Here is a 16265-nt window from a genome sequence, read left to right as displayed (position 1 = left end):
GCATCAGAAACCCTTGTCTCCATAACCCTGGAGAACTCCTGTCTTCCTACAGACTTTGTACCATGCAATCTCTATGACCCTGCAGGCTCACTGGAGGGTCACTGGACTACCAAACCATAGAGAGCAGGGAGTGATCAAAATGGAGAAGCTAATCTCATTGCTACTGGGAAGGGATTGTCCCACCTGTTTGTCACTGTCCTCTATGGTCCAGGAGGACTCTGGGAATCCTGGGTCAGACTGTGTCACTGAAACATGGAGGGGGGGCGGAACAGCCATGAAACTATGGGCTTCTCTAGCCACAGTCATCCTAGTTTATAAGATGCTTGAAGGACTCTCAGCTACCCAGCTCCCTGGCCCGTCTCTGTGTCCCCTGGAATCGCCTCCCTGCTCCCTCCCTGCAGCACCAGGAAGGCATGCTGCTGCAAGACAGAGTTGTGGGTGGGGTCATCGGAATGAAGATGACTTGGCTGTGGGGAGGGGAGGGTCAGGTACAGGACAGATTTAACTAGAAGTGAGAGAAGAAATGAAAGAAAAAACAAGAGGGAAAAAATGAAGTAAAACAAGGGTGAAGAACGAAAGCAAATCTATCCTGAGAAGGGAAAAGCTCAGGGGGCACCATAGGGGAGTGGATAAATTCAACAGGGATAGCTTGGCACCTGGATTGAAATGATCTGTGACATGGATTAGACAAGAGTTAGGGAGATTCAGAGAAATAAACTGGTGGAAACTAGTGCTAGAGAAAATGATATGTAAAACTGGATGAAATGAAGAAAACGGAGAAGGAAAGGGAAAGCGAGAGGGAGATCTATAAAATGTTTCTGAAAGTGAAACTGTAACATTAATTCCACCCCATAGTTAATGGATAATATTTCCATTTTGGTAATTTGTCTGTTTTTACCGTGGTTATGAAAGTTCCCTCTCAGCTCCTTTTAAGCCTGACATTTACTTAAGGTAAATGAAACACGTAGAATCATAGGACTGGAAGGGACCTCAAGAGGTCATCTAGTCCAGTCCCCTGCACTCAAGGCAGGACTAAGTATTATCTTGACCATTCCTGACAGGTGTTTGTCTAGCCTGCTCTTAACAATCTCCACTGCTGGAGATTCCACAACCTTCCTAGGCAATTTATTCCAGTGCTTAACCATCCTAACAGTTAGGAAGTTTTTCCTAATGTCCTACCTAAACCTCCCTTGCTACAATTTAAGCCCATTGCTTTTTGTCCTACCCACAGAGGTTAAGAAGAACAATTCTTCTCCCTCCTCCTTGTAACAACCTTTTATGTTCTTGAAAACTGTTATCATGTCCCCTCTCAGTCGTCTCTTTTCCAGACTAAACAAACCTAAATTTTTCAATCTTCCCTCAAAGGTCATGTTTTCTAGACCTTTCATCTTTTTTTTTTTTTTTGCTCTTCTCTGGGCTTTCTCCAATTTGTCCACATCTTTCCTGAAATGTGGCACCCAGAACTGGACACAATACTTCAGCTGAGGCCTAATCAGTGCGGAGTAGAGCAGAAGAATTACTTCTCGTGTCTTGCTTACAACACTCCTGCTAATACATCCCAGAATGATGTTCACTTTTTTTGCAACAGTGTTACACTGTTGACTCATAAACCATTCTTCTTGTCTATTTTCCTTTAATTTTCCAGCTGTGATTTTTGAAGGCTGACATGGGATTTCCCCCCCCTAAACTGGTTGTGTCAACCCAACGCCAATGAGGGTATCCGTTTATGTCACTATCATGATAGCCTGGACCTTACTGTAGTATGTTGCTATCCAACCTGCACTCTGGTCATGTGTTTTAGATAGACATGTAACTCAGGAACTGTCCAGTGTACTCTGGAGAGAGCTGGTTGGGTCACTTTACTTCTCAGCTTCCAAACCTGCCTGTGTGTGACACCAGCAATCAAAATGTGTGACAGATGTTTGTGATTTGGAATATCTGTATTTATGGCACATTGCCTCACAATCATCAGATAATAATGGTTTTAACTATTGTGGTAATTAAATAAACTATTAAAATAAGAAAACTAAAATATATATCAAATTGAACCACTCAATACCCACTCTCACAGAAAGAAGGTTTGTAGCATGGCCTCTTTGGTCTCCAGCACATGTCCCCATTGATACCAGAGAAATTCCCCAGAATCCATTTTGTATTCCTACCTTCCATTTTTAATAAACAAGAGTCACTCCACCATTAGCAGCTACAGGTAACATAGAACTAAAAATCGAATTGGCAGAAAACCAAAGTAGGGGAAAGGTCAGTAGATCATAACACTGAGGTAAACAATGGTTGCATGCTAAAAACAGAACTGACAGTTTGGAATGTTGGTAGTTTTCATGTGCAAGAGAGATATGTCAGGAAGATATTAGCAGAAGTGTCTAGAAAATTCTGACAGAACAGTATAAAAGTCAGCATGTCAGTGGGCAGCGAGTGGTTAGGAGCTGACAGTGAAGAAGCAACAGCAGCAGTAGAAGGATAGCAGCAGTGGGAGCCCTGCCCTGCCACTGGAATGCAGAGACACAGACTGGAACACGGGGAGAAGAGGCAGAGACCTGAAGAGAAGACAGTGAAGTCATCAGAGTAAGCCTGTCAGTTATAATCATAGTATAGTATAGTGTTAGTGTGTATGTGTTAATAAAGTTGTATGAATGTGTTGATTGTGAGAGAAATTTATATATGTAAAACCTAAAGTATATTTAAGAACTGCTATTGGCAACCTGTGACAAACTGGCCATCTGTAACAGAGTGCAACCACTTAGGATGCGCTCAACTGTATGGGTACGTTGGGATCGGTGGGTAGTAATCGATCTATTGGGGATCGATTTATCGCATCTTGTCTAGACGCGATAAATCGATCCCCGAACGCGCTCCCCGTCGACTCCGGAACTCCACCAGAGCGAGAGGCAGAAGCGGAGTCGACGGGGGAGCTGCGGCCGTTGATCCCATGCCATGAGGACCCGAGGTAAATCGATCTAAGATACGTCGACTTCAGCTACGCTATTCTCGTAGCTGAAGTTGCGTATCTTAGATCGATCCCCCCCCCAGTGTAGACCAGCCCCAAGTTATTGTGGTTTGGGATGCTCTTTAATTCATAGAATCATAGAAGATTAGGGTTGGAAGAGACCTCAGGAGGTCATCTAGTCCAACCCCCTTCTCGAAGCAGGGCCAACCCCAACTAAATCATCCCAGCCAGAGCTTTGTCAAGCCGGGCCTTAAAAACCTCTAAGGATGGAGATTTCCCCACATCCTTAGGTAACCCATTCCAGTTCTTTACCACCCTCCTAGTGAAATAGTTTTTCCTAATATCCAACCTAGACCTCCCCCACTGCAACTTGAGACCATTACTCCTTGTTCTGTCATCTGCCACCACTGAGAACAGCCTAGCTCCATCCTCTTTGGAACCCCCGTTCAGGTAGTTGAAGGCTGCTATCAAATCCCCCTCACTCTTTTCTTCTGCAGACTAAATAAGCCCAGTTCCCTAAGCCTCTCCTCATAAGTCATGTGCCCCAGCCCCCTAGTCATTTTTGTTGTCCTCCACTGGACTCTTTCCAATATGTCCACATCCTTTCTGTAGTGGGGGGCCCAAAACTGGATGCAACACTCCAGATGTGGCCTCACCCAGTGATGAGCTGCTAAAATCTTAACAACCGGTTCCCTATAAAAACTTCTGATTTAAGGGATGTGCCACAGTATGTATTTTTTGTACCAATAGGGTTACCATACATCCGTATTTTCCTGGGAATTTTAAAAATTCCGCCCGGACGATGATTTAAGAACCAAAAAGCCTGACATCTCCAGGAAAATATGGATGTATGTTAACCCTACCTAAAGTTCTTTTATTAAAAGATGGGCCTGAACTAGAAATGAGCTCTGTTTCACATGTGTGGGTCCCCGCCACTCCCTGGGGGTGTGCTAGGGTGACCAGATGCCCGATTTTATAGGGACAGTCTCGATTTTTGGGTCTTTTTCTTATATAGGCTCCTATTACCCCCCACCCCCATCCCGATTTTTCACACTTGCTGTCTGGTCACCCTAGGGTGTGCACATGTGTGGGTCCCAGCTGCTCCCTGCCCCCCTCATTGAAGCAGGTGTGCAGGGTTACTGCCCTGGGAACTGCAGGGCACCAGTGGACGTGGGGCTGGCTGCAGACGGGCGTGGGGCAGGGCTAGCTGGCGGCAGGGGGTGCGATATGGGCTGGCTGCAGGCAGGGGCTGGCTGCGGGCAGGGGGTGCAGCAGGGGCTGGCTGTGGGCAGGGGGTGGCTGTGGGCAGGGGGTGCAGGGCAGGGGCTGGCTGCGGGCAGGGGGTGGCTGTGGGCAGGGGCTGGCTGCGGGCAGGGGGTGCAGCAGGAGCTGGCTGTGGGCAGGGGCTGGCTGTGGGCACGGGGTGCAGCAGGGGCTGGCTGTGGGCTGGGGGTGCAGCAGGGGCTGGCTGTGGGCAGGGGTGGCTGTGGGCAGGGGGTGCAGCAGGGGCTGGCTGTGTGCAGGGGGTGGCTGTGGACAGGGAGTGCAGCAGGGGCTGGCTGCAGGCAGGGGCTGGCTGCGGGCAGGGGGTGCAGCAGGGGCTGGCTGCGGGCAGGGGGTGGCTGTGGGCAGGGGGTGCAGGGCAGGGGCTGGCTGCGGGCAGGGGGTGGCTGTGGGCAGGGGCTGGCTGCGGGCAGGGGGTGGCTGCGGGCAGGGGGTGCAGCAGGAGCTGGCTGTGGGCAGGGGCTGGCTGTGGACACGGGGTGCAGCAGGGGCTGGCTGTGGGCAGGGGGTGCAGCAGGGGCTGGCTGCGGGCAGGGGGTGGCTGTGGGGAGGAGGTGCAGCAGGGGCTGGCTGTGGGCAGGGGCTGGCTGTGGGCTGGGGGTGCAGCAGGGGCTGGCTGTGGGCAGGGGGTGGCTGCGGGCAGGGGGTGCAGCAGGGGCTGGCTGTGGGCGGGGGTGCGGCAGGGGCTGGCTGTGTGCAGGGGGTGGCTGTGGACAGGGGGTGCAGCAGGGGCTGGCTGCAGGCAGGGGCTGGCTGCGGGCAGGGGGTGCAGCAGGGGCTGGCTGCGGGCAGGGGGTGGCTGCAGGCAGGGGGTGCAGGGCAGGGGCTGGCTGAGGGCAGGGGGTGCAGCAGGAGCTGGCTGTGGGCAGGGGCTGGCTGTGGGCACGGGGTGCAGCAGGGGCTGGCTGTGGGCAGGGGGTGCAGCAGGGGCTGGCTGCGGGCAGGGGGTGGCTGTGGGGAGGAGGTGCAGCAGGGGCTGGCTGTGGGCAGGGGCTGGCTGTGGGCCGGGGGTGCAGCAGGGGCTGGCTGTGGGCAGGGGGTGGCTGTGGGCAGGGGGTGCAGCAGGGGCTGGCTGTGTGCAGGGGGTGGCTGTGGACAGGGGGTGCAGCAGGGGCTGGCTGCAGGCAGGGGCTGGCTGCGGGCAGGGGGTGCAGCAGGGGCTGTCTGTGGGCAGGGGGTGCGGCAGGGGGTGCAGCAGGGGCTGTCTGTGGGCAGGGGGTGCGGCAGGGGGTGCAGCAGGGGCTGGCTGTGGGCAGGGGCTGGCTGCGGGCAGGGGGTGCGGCAGGGGGTGCAGCAGGGGCTGGCTGTGGGCAGGGGCTGGCTGCGGGCAGGGGGTGCAGCAGGGGGTGGCTGTGGGCAGGGGCTGGCTGCGGGCAGGGGGTGCAGCAGGGGGTGGCTGTGGGCAGGGGTTGTAGCAGGGGCTGGCTGTGGGCAGGGGGGTGTAGCAGGGGGTGGCTGTGGCCAGCGTGGTGGTTACTCACACGGGGACAGCAGCTCGGAGCAGCAGGACGCAGCCCAGGCCCAGCAGAGCAGCCAGGGACCCACCAGGCAGCAGCAGGAGCCCCAGGGCCAGAGGTCCAAGAAGCAGCAGCAGCAACAGGGCCAGGAGGCAGCCCACATGGCTCCCTCAGCGCAGCGCCCCCCGGCGGCCGGGAGGAGGAATTGCACACTTCCCGGCCAGAGCCCATCAAAGCTTCCCTCCCAGGGAAGCCAGTTAACAAGCAGTTCTAAAATCGCTTCAAAATTTAACAACCGGTTCGCGCGAACCGGTGCGAACCGGCTCCAGCTCACCACTGGCCTCACCAGTGCCGAACAGAGGGGAATAATCACTTCCCTCGATCTGCTGGCAGTGCTCCTACTAATACAGCCCGATATGCCATTAGCATTCTTGGGAACAAGGGCACACTGTTGACTCATATCCAGCTTCTTGTCCAATGTAATCCCCAGGTCCTTTTCTGCAGAACTGCCGCTTAGCCAGTCAGTCCCTAATTGTTATAAGGGATTTGTGGTTTTAGAACATCAATAAGGGATTTGTGTTTTAGATGATTATTGTAGTAGGGATTATTATTTGCACCAATAAAAAGGTGCTTTGTTTTGGAAAGAACACTGCTTGTGTCAGTCATTTATTGGAAGGCTGTATCTGTGTCCTCTGGGAATAACAGGTCTGAGCTGTTCTAGGGAGTTTCTAAAATGGGGAACCTCTGCCAACCCCAATGTAATTCCTGAGCCACCCTGGAGACCCCTATTTTAGGATTACAGATTGGTGAACAGGTGGGCTGTGTGTTTGGTTTTTTGTTTTGTTTTTGTTTTACGGGGAACCCTGGGGAATCCAGGAGGGGGCAATAGGTGAACTATCCTGGGGGTACCCAAAATCTGTTTTTAGGATAAGAAATTTGGTAATCCAGCCAGGAGAGGCCTAAGGAAAGAGAACAATTGATTGACACAAGCAATTTGACACAAGATAATAGTGGTAGTGATCTCATTAAGAACAATCCCAAGAGCTGTAGTAAGAACCAGGGACCAGTCAATCATGTTATGTATTATAAGCATCCAGGAGCGGCTGTGACCATCTGGATAATTGTGAGTGGTCATGGCCATAGCTCCCAGGAGTGATTCCAGTGGTTACAGTATGTCAAGCACTGGGCAGACATGGATCATCAAGCCTGAGAGTAAGGGAGCTGTCATGCCCCTATGAATGGTAATGGTCAAGCTGAGTGGTCATGAGTGATCCCATAAGGATCCATTTCATAAGGACTGTGACCACAAACACAATCCTGCAAGCAAAAGTGTGTAGGAACCAGGGTGACAACTTGCTTTTCTGCCATAGTCTGTGAGTTACTCAGGGAACTTAGGACTCATGTATTATTGCCTGAGTAAGTGTGTATAATAATATTAAAATGATAGAAAATAAAAGAGAATCAAGTACTATTAAGGAAATAATGTTGGGAAAAGGTTTAGAGAATTTTGTTTTAAAATGTGGAAATGTTTGGTAGCCTGGTGCTTTTAGCAGACCTTGTGCATATCACCAGCTATGTAAGTGTAACCCTTCTGCCCATCTAAGTTGGCAGCAACAAGGGCCGGGTTCTGTATCTAGGGGTTCCGTTTCAATAACGCAATGCAAAACTGGCTCGAGCCCCCACCCAGTGACCTGGGACAATTACATACCACCCCCTGGGTGCCTCTAAGAGGCAATACTTCCCCTCTCGCAAGCACGGAGTCTGAGTGTAACAGAAAATGTTTAATAACATGAGGTAAACGACATCAGCATTAAATTGGAAAAATACCACAAACAGGATTCATAACACAAACCATGAGCAAAAAACCCACCCCAGCAAATTGGGCTGTGTCCTTTCCCTTTGGTTCTTGAATCCAGCAACCCAAAAATCACCCAGAGTCCCCAAAGTCCAACACCCCCAAAGTCTCTTGGGTCCAGCAACCACCCAAAGTCCCAAAAGTCCAACAGACCCCAAAGTCTCTGTCCCTGGTCAGTGCAGCCCCAGAGTAAAAGGGGGGGGCACGCAGGGTGTTAAGGGGCACCTTACGTGATCCAAGGCCGGCTGGCCGTCTCTCCGTGGGGTTCCGCCACAGCCTTCACCACGAGCCAGTCCACTTCCTGCCGTCCCACAAACTGCTCCGCTCTACAAGCTGCTCCGCTCCGCGAGCCGCTCCAGCCGTCCCCGCAAACAGCGCCGCTCGCCATTCCTTGGGCCGCTCCAACCAGCCCCGCAAGGCTCCGCGCGCTGCTCCTCCAGTCATCCCCACAAATTACTCCGCCAGCTGCTTAGCAATATAGCTTCAGGCTCCCCCACTAGTTAACACAGCACTCAGCGATCTCAGCTCTTAATAACTTTAGCTCTTTTGTGATTTCAGCTCATAGTAGGGGAGCCCCAGTGCTAGCGCACCAGTGGTCCAAAGTGAATTCAGCTCAGCAGTCTGTAACTAGACTCCTAATGGAATCAAAGTTAGCTCTGACATTCAACAGTAGAGAGAGAAGGTAGTGCAATTGGTGTTTCAAACCCTCAGAGGGGGACCCATACCATCAGATACAAATACCTGTCCCCATCCTCTCTCCATTCACTGGGGTTTGTAACCCAGGCCCCTTGTCAAGCAAGTGCTACTTAGGTAATGGTGAAGGACTCACTCAGTCCTTCTGTCATACAACAGTTCCACTGGCCTTGATTCACAGAATCAGGGTAACAAAACTTTATTCGTCCTGCCCCAATAACAGAGAAAACTGGGGATCCCACACCAGCCAAAGTAACCACTTTGAGTTGCTGTTGTTTCATGCCAGGCGAGTGGGTGTGCCTATGCAAACAAGATCAGCCCCTGGAGTTCTTTTCCACACTCGCCATAATTCACCACCAGATGTCAGGGTAGAGCTCATCCTGACTCTGCTTACATAAGCAATGGGATCAGTGGATTAAGACTGAGAAAAGTAGAGTCTTTTCAGAAACTCCAAACAGGAAAGCTAAAAAGAGAGCTGCTCTACAGGGTTTGCAAATGGTAACTACCATTTTTAACACAGAGGTTGACAATTTAAGAACAAAAGTACAAGAGCATAAATTAGAAAAAGAAAAATTAGTAGATAGCATGAGGGCAGAAACACAGGAATTAAGAGAGAATCAAGAAAAGAGTAACAAGGAATTGGCTAGTCTAAGGCCTGGTCTACACTACAGGGTTAGGTCGAATTTAGCCGCGTTAGATCGATTTAAAAATGAATGCGTCCACACAACCAATCCCATTCCGTCGACCTAAAGGGCTCTTAAAATCGACTTCTGTACTCCTCCCTGGCAAGGGGAGTAGTGCTAAAATCGACTTTGCTGGGTCGAATTTGGGGTAGTGCGGACGCAAATCAACAGTATTGGCCTCCGGGAGCTATCCCAGAGTGCTCCATTGTGACCGCTCTGGACAGCACTTTGAAATTCGATGCACTAGCCAGGTACACAGGAAAAGCCCCGGGAACTTTTGAATTTCATTTCCTGTTTGGTCAGCGTGGCGAACTCAGCAGCACAGGTGACCATGCAGTCCCCCCAGACTCGTAGAGCGTAGAATGTTTCTACGCATCCCCCTATCATCTCCGTCCCTGAGGTTATCGCAGATTAGAAGGTGAAAAAAACTCACTCGTGATGACATGTTTTCTGAGCTCATGCAGTCCTTCCGCACTGATAGGGCACAGTTTAATGCATGGAGGCATTCAGTGGCAGAGGCCAGGAAAGAATTAAGTGAGTGCGAAGAGCGGAGGCAGGACGCAATGCTGAGGCTAACGGGGGAGCAAACGGACATGATGAAGCATCTGTTGGGGGAGCAAACGGACATGATGAAGCATCTGTTGGAGCTGCAGGAAAGCCAACAAGAGCACAGACCCCCACTGCATCCACTGTATAACCGCATGACCTCCTCCCCATGTTCCATATCTGCCTCACCCAGATGCCCAAGAACGCGGGGGGGGGGGGGGCGGGGGAGGAGGGGAGTGAGGCTCCAGGCACCCAGCCACTCCACTCCAGAGGATGGCCCAAGCCATTGATTTTTAGTGTGGCTACAATAAGCAATGTGGCCTTGTCCTTCCCTCCTCCCCCACCCCACCCGGGCTACCTTGTCCGTTATCTCATTTTTTAAAAAAATTAATAAAGAAAGAATGCATGGTTTCAAAACAATAGTTACTTTTATTTCGAAGGGGGGAGGGTGGTTGGCTTACAGGGAATTAAAATCAACAAAGGGGGCGGGTTTGCATCAAGGAGAAACACAAACAACCATCACACCGAAGGCTGGCCAGTCATGCAACTGGTTTTCAAAGTCTCTCTGATGCGCAGCGTGTCTTGCTGTGCTCTTCTAATCGCCCTGGTGTCTGGCTGCTCAGAATCGGACACCAGGCAATTTGCTTCAACCTCCCACCCCGCCATAAGTGTCTCCCCCTTACTCTCACAGATATTATGGAGCACACAGCAAGCAGCAATAACAATGGGAATGTTGGGGTATGTCTACACTACGAGAGTAGTTCGATTTTACTTAAATCGAATATGTGGAATCGATATTACAAAGTCGAACGTGTGTGTCCACACTAAGGACAGTAATTCGACTTTGTGAGTCCACACTAACGGGGCAAGCGTCGACATTGGAAGCGGTGCACTGTGGGCAGCTATCCCACAGTTCCCGCAGTCCCCGCTGCCCATTGGAATTCTGGGTCGAGCCCCCAATGCCTTCTGGGGAAAAAAATGTGTCGAGGGTGGTTTTGGGTAACTGTCGTCATCCAACCGTCACTCCCGCCCTCCCTCCCTGAAAGCGCCGGCGGGAAATCAGTTCGCGCACTTTTCTGGTCAGTGACAGTGCGGACGCCACAGCACTGCGAGCATGGAGCCCGCTGCGACCATCGCTGCAGTTATGGCCATTGTCAACACCTCGCACCTTATCATCCACCTTTCCCAGAGGCAGATGCTGAGAAATCGGGCGAGGAGGCTACGGCAGCACGGTGAGGACCTGAAGTCTGAGAGTGGCACAGACCTGTCACAAAGCACGGGACCCCGCGCCGAGGACATCATGGTGGCAATGGGTCATATTGATGTTGTGGAACGGCGATTCTGGGCCCGGGAAACAAGCACGGACTGGTGGGACCGCATAGTGCTGCAGGTCTGGGACGAATCACAGTGGCTGCGAAACATTCGCATGCGGAAGGGGACTTTCCTGGAACTTTGTGAGTTGCTGTCCCCTGCCCTGAAGCGCAAGGACACCCGGATGCGAGCAGCCCTGACTGTCCAGAAGCGAGTGGCCATAGCCCTCTGGAAGCTTGCAACGCCGGACAGCTACCGGTCAGTCGCGAACCACTTTGGCGTGGGCAAATCTACCGTGGGTGTTGTTGTGATGCAAGTAGCCAACGCAATCGTTGAGCTACTGCTCTCAAAGGTAGTGACCCTGGGAAACGTGGAGGTCATCATAGATGGCTTCGCCGCAATGGGATTCCCAAACTGCGGTGGGGCTATAGATGGAACTCACATCCCTATCCTGGGACCGGACCACCAGGCCAGCCAGTACATTAACCGAAAGGGCTACTTTTCAATGGTGCTGCAAGCACTGGTGGACCATAGGGGACGTTTTACAAACATCAACGTCGGATGGCCGGGCAAGGTTCATGACGCTCGTGTTTTCAGGAACTCTGGTCTGTTTAGACGGCTGCAGGAAGGTATTTACTTCCCAGACCACAAAATAACTGTTGGGGATGTGGAGATGCCTATAGTCATCCTCGGGGACCCAGCCTACCCGCTAATGCCCTGGCTCATGAAGCCCTATACAGGCGCCCTGGACACTGAAAAAGAACTCTTCAACTACCGGCTGAGCAAGTGCAGAATGGTGGTGGAGTGTGCTTTTGGCCGTCTCAAGGGGAGATGGAGAACCTTACTGACTCGCTCTGATCTCAGCGAAACCAATATCACCATTGTTATTGCAGGTTGCTGTGTGCTCCACAATCTCTGTGAGAGCAAGGGGGAGACCTTTATGGCGGGGTGGGAGGTTGAGGCAAATAGCCTGGCTGCTGATTACGCCCAGCCAGACAGCTGGGCGATTAGAAGAGCCCAGCGGGACGCGCTGTGCATCCGGGAGGCTTTGAAAGCTAGGTTCCTCAGTGAGCAGGGTAACCTGTGACTATAAAGTTTGTTTACAGAGAAGCTGAACCTGCCCCCGTTTCTTTACCCAGTAAATGTTCACTATCCTCTCCAGTTACATACCCCGTTCACCCCGTTCCCCCCCTTCCAACACACGTTTAAAAATAAAATCACTTGAAATTTGTTAATGAACACCGTTTTCTTTATTAGTGTTTTCGCGGTAAAGTCTGGGACGCAGACTGTGGTGGGGAGCGGGTGTAGTGTAGTGATGCAAAGGATGCTTCTAAACTCCAGGAATGACAGGCTTCGCACTGGTGGACTGGTTGTTTCAACGGAGCCTGCCACCCCTCCTGTTCGGGACTCTGTGTGTGGGGCTATGTGACTTTGTGGCAGGGGGAGGACGGTTACAGATCCCCTGCTGCGTGGCTCTGTGATCCAGGCTAAGGACCGCTGCATAAGATCTCTAACCGCCCTCCCCCGCCACAAAGTCACATAGCCCCCCCCCACACACACAGAACATGAAAACCACCTCCCAGACTGACCAGGGTAACTAGTGACTGCAATGTGTGTGTGCCCTGCTGCTGAACCTGCCCCCGCGTCTGTACCCTGGTAAAGGTGACTGTCCTGTCCAATTACCAACCCCCTTCCCCCCCTTCAAACAGACTCTCCTCTAAAAGAACATGATGGAAACAGTAATTAACAGAAACGTATTTTTTATTAGCAACTACACATGAAACTGGGGATGAAACTGGGACGGGGGCTTTGGTGAGGCGGGAAGGAAAGGACTTATCAAATTTTGGGGAATGAGAGCCTTCTGGTACTTGAGCAGTCTGCAGGGGTGGAGTGAGAGTTTTCACGGACTCTGCCGCCCCTCCTTCTTGGGACTTTGGGTGAGGGGGGTATGGGACTTTGTGGCGGGGGAGGGCGGTTAGAGATAGACTGCAGCAGGGCTCTGTCCTCCTGCCTCCGGTCCTGCAGAACATCCACAAGGCGTCGGAGTGTGTCCGTTTGCTCCCTCATTAGTCCAAGCAGCGTTTGAGTCGCCTACTGGTCTTCCTGCCGCCACCTCTCCTCCCGTTCCATGTGTGATCGGTGCATTTGGGACAAGTTCTCCCTCCACTGGGTCTGCTGGGCTGCCTGGGCTTGGGAGCAGCCCATAAGTTCCGAGAACATGTCCTCCCGTGTCCTCTTCTTCCTACGCCTAATCTGTGCTAGCCTCTGGGAGTGTGATGCCAGGGTAGGTCGGGAGACAGTCGCAGCTGTGGGATGGGAAAAAGGGAGTGAATTCCTCAGAAAGATAAATTTTTGGGTGAACAAAGAACATAGTCTTTCTCTGTGAACAAGACCATGCACAGCACCTATCACATGTGCACTCAGGACAAGGTCGAATTTTCGGCCTTCGCATTCAGTGCCTGGGGTCTTGCAGTGCAGATCAGACAAGCGGGACAGGACAGCAGAATTTGGGTAACAGGCTGACATGGTAAGCCGTAGACTTGTGGCTGCTTAAAACTTTAATAATAGCACTGGCCTCCTTTCACATTCAAAGCAATGCCAGTCCCTGCTGCCAGCAATCCGGCAAGCATGAACTCTGCCCCTGTCCCACCCCCTCGCGGCTGTCCCAGGGAAAGATCCCTGTATGCTGCTCCTCTCCCACCTCCACCGCGTGGCTCTAAACCGCCGGTTACAGTTCTGTAAAGGAACAGGCAAGCAGTCCCAATACTAACATTCCCCTACCTAATTCAAAGCAGGTCACCATGAGCGACATCACTCTGATGAGGATTTCAGAGACCGAGAAAGAACGGATGCTTCGGGAAAGCCTGCAAAGACCAGGGCTGTATGCCGCCATGCTCTGCAAGGCAATGATACCCGAGTACTTGATTGTCTCCTGGCGCGGAAATGTTTCCTACCACGGAGGACCCAATAAGGCCGCTCTCCCCAGGAACCTGATGCAAAGGCTTTCCAATTACCTCCAGGAGAGCTTCGTGGAGATGTCCCAGGAGGATTTCTGCTCTATCCCCGGACATATAGACCGGATTTTACTGTAGCTGCACTGGCAGGAACTAAACAGTAGAGCGCCTAGGGCAAAACAATCATACTAAACCGGACATTGTTAGATTTTTTTTCAGTAGTTGCACTGCCAAGGACTGAAACGTTAAGCGCCTAGGGCAAACTAATCATGAAAAACCCATTGTTAATATTGTTAATATTCCTGTTCTGTTAAAAATAAATGTTTACATGTTTAAAACACTTACTGACTGATCCTTCCCCTGATTCTGTGTCCGGGTTAACGCCTGGGGACGGTTGGTAGGGGATCTCTGTAAGGGTGATGAAGAGTTCCTTTCTGTCGGGGAAATCAGCGTTGTAAGCGCTGTCGACTGCCTCGTTCTCCTCATCTCCTTCCTCATCTTCCCCGTCCGCTAACATGTCCGAGGAACCAGCCGTCGACAATATCCCATCCTCAGAGTCCACGGTCAGTGGTGGGGTAGTGGTGGCGGCCGCATCTAGGATGGAATGCAGTGCCTCATAGAAACAGTATGTCTGGGGCTGGGATCCGGAGCGTCCATTTGCCTCTTTGGTCTTCTGGTAGCCTTGTCTCAGCTCCTTGATTTTCATGCGGCACTGCGTTGCATCCCGGCTGTATCCTCTCTCTGCCATGGCTTTTGAGATCTTCTCGTAGATCTTTGCATTCCGTCTTTTTGATCGCAGCTCGGAAAGTACGGACTCATCGCCCCACACAGCGATCAGATCCAAGACTTCCCGATCAGTCCATGCTGGGGCCCTGTTTCTATTCTGAGATTGCATGGCCATCTCTGCTGGAGAGCTCTGCATCGTTGCCAGTGCTGCTGAGCTCGCCACGATGTCCAAACAGGAAATGAGATTCAAACTGGCCAGACAGGAAAAGGAATTCAAATTTTCCCAGGGCTTTTCCTGTGTGGCTGGTCAGAGCATCCGAGCTCGGACTGCTGTCCAGAGCGTCAACAGAGTGGTGCACTGTGGGATAGCTCCCGGAGCTATTACCGTCGATTTCCATCCACACCTAGCCTAATTTGACATGGCCATGTCGAATTTAGCGCTACTCCCCTCGTTGTGGAGGAGTACAGAAGTCGAATTTAAGAGACCTCTATGTCGAACTAAATAGCTTCGTGGTGTGGACGGGTGCAGAGTTAATTCGATGTAACGGTGCTAAATTCGACATAAACTCCTAGTGTAGACCAGGCCTTGGTTGCGCTGGTCTGACCAACAGCGCCAGCGAGCTTTTAAACGTCCAAAGGCACAGTCTACCACCATTCACCATTTGCTCAGCCTATAGTTGAACTGCTCCTTACTACTGTCCAGGCTTCATGAATGGATCCCCCGAGCTCGTTGCTGGGGAGCAGGAGAGCTGAGTTGCAGGGGAAGTGATGGAGCCGTACACCATGACCTGGAGGTTGCTAGGAGTCAGGCAGGGAAGATATTCCCAGAACCCCTGGCCAAGCTACATGTCCGATGAGGATGGTTACCAGTCCTACTGCACCGTCTGCTGCCAGCGACTGACGACATGTACCCAAAACCACCCGCAACAATGTTTTTGCCCCATCAGGCTTTGGGAGCTTAACCCAGAATTCCAATGGGTGGCGGAGATTGCGGGAAATGTGGGATAGCTACCCACAGTGCACCGCTCCATAAGTCGATGCTAGCCACGGTAGTGAGGATGCACTCCGCCGACTTAATGCGGTTAGCGTGGACATACGCAATCGACTGTATAAAATCGATTTCAAAAAATCGACTTCTATAAAATTGACCTAATTTCGTAGTGTAGACATACCCTAAGAGTGCAGACTACTCAGAGAGTTGCCTCACAAAAGGAGTTGATAATCTGAAGGCAGAGGCTGATACTCTAAGAAACTACCTGAACACAGGCACCTCAAAATATCACTATGCAGAAAGAGGCAAGTGATGCACAGATAGAACAGAGCAAGTTGAGACAGGAAGTGGCAGAATGGAAAAAGAACGCATCAGACAGGCAAGCTGTAGTGAGAGCTGTGTTCATAGATGTAGAGGAGAAAAATAAGGTTAGCCATGAGGCCTGTCAGTGCCAGATATATACTCCAGAAAGTGAGTTACAAGCAAGGAAAGGGGTGATAGTAGCAGTAAATGGGGCAGAAGGGTTAGATTAGGATGGTGATTTCCCTCAATTATATAATAAAGAGGAAGATACTGACCTTTGGGGTAAGGATTTCTCCAATTTGTACTATGAGAGGGACAATCCTGAGGAGCTCCATCAAAGACCTTACACCTCACAACAAATTAGGACATTGGGAAAGTCCATGGGTCCCCTGAATAAGGATATAATAACGAACTGGTTGGCTAAGACATCTGGTATGCCTGGGATAACAGGAACAGATATCTCAACCATGGCTAAGAAGTACATGTGATGTTCCCCT

At 51.6% G+C, this 16265-nt stretch overlaps 1 pseudogene; it reads right to left on the bottom strand.

The window, feature by feature from the left end:
* LOC135887580 (zinc finger protein 420-like) overlaps window positions 1-16265 on the bottom strand; it is a 411396-nt pseudogene that overhangs the window by 265453 nt on the left and 129678 nt on the right.

This window comes from Emys orbicularis, chromosome 13 (genome assembly GCF_028017835.1).
Source record: "Emys orbicularis isolate rEmyOrb1 chromosome 13, rEmyOrb1.hap1, whole genome shotgun sequence".
In the NCBI taxonomy this organism is placed as follows: Eukaryota; Metazoa; Chordata; order Testudines; family Emydidae; genus Emys; species Emys orbicularis.
Note: the sequence above shows the minus strand (reverse complement) of the source record. Positions and strands in the feature narration are given on the sequence as shown.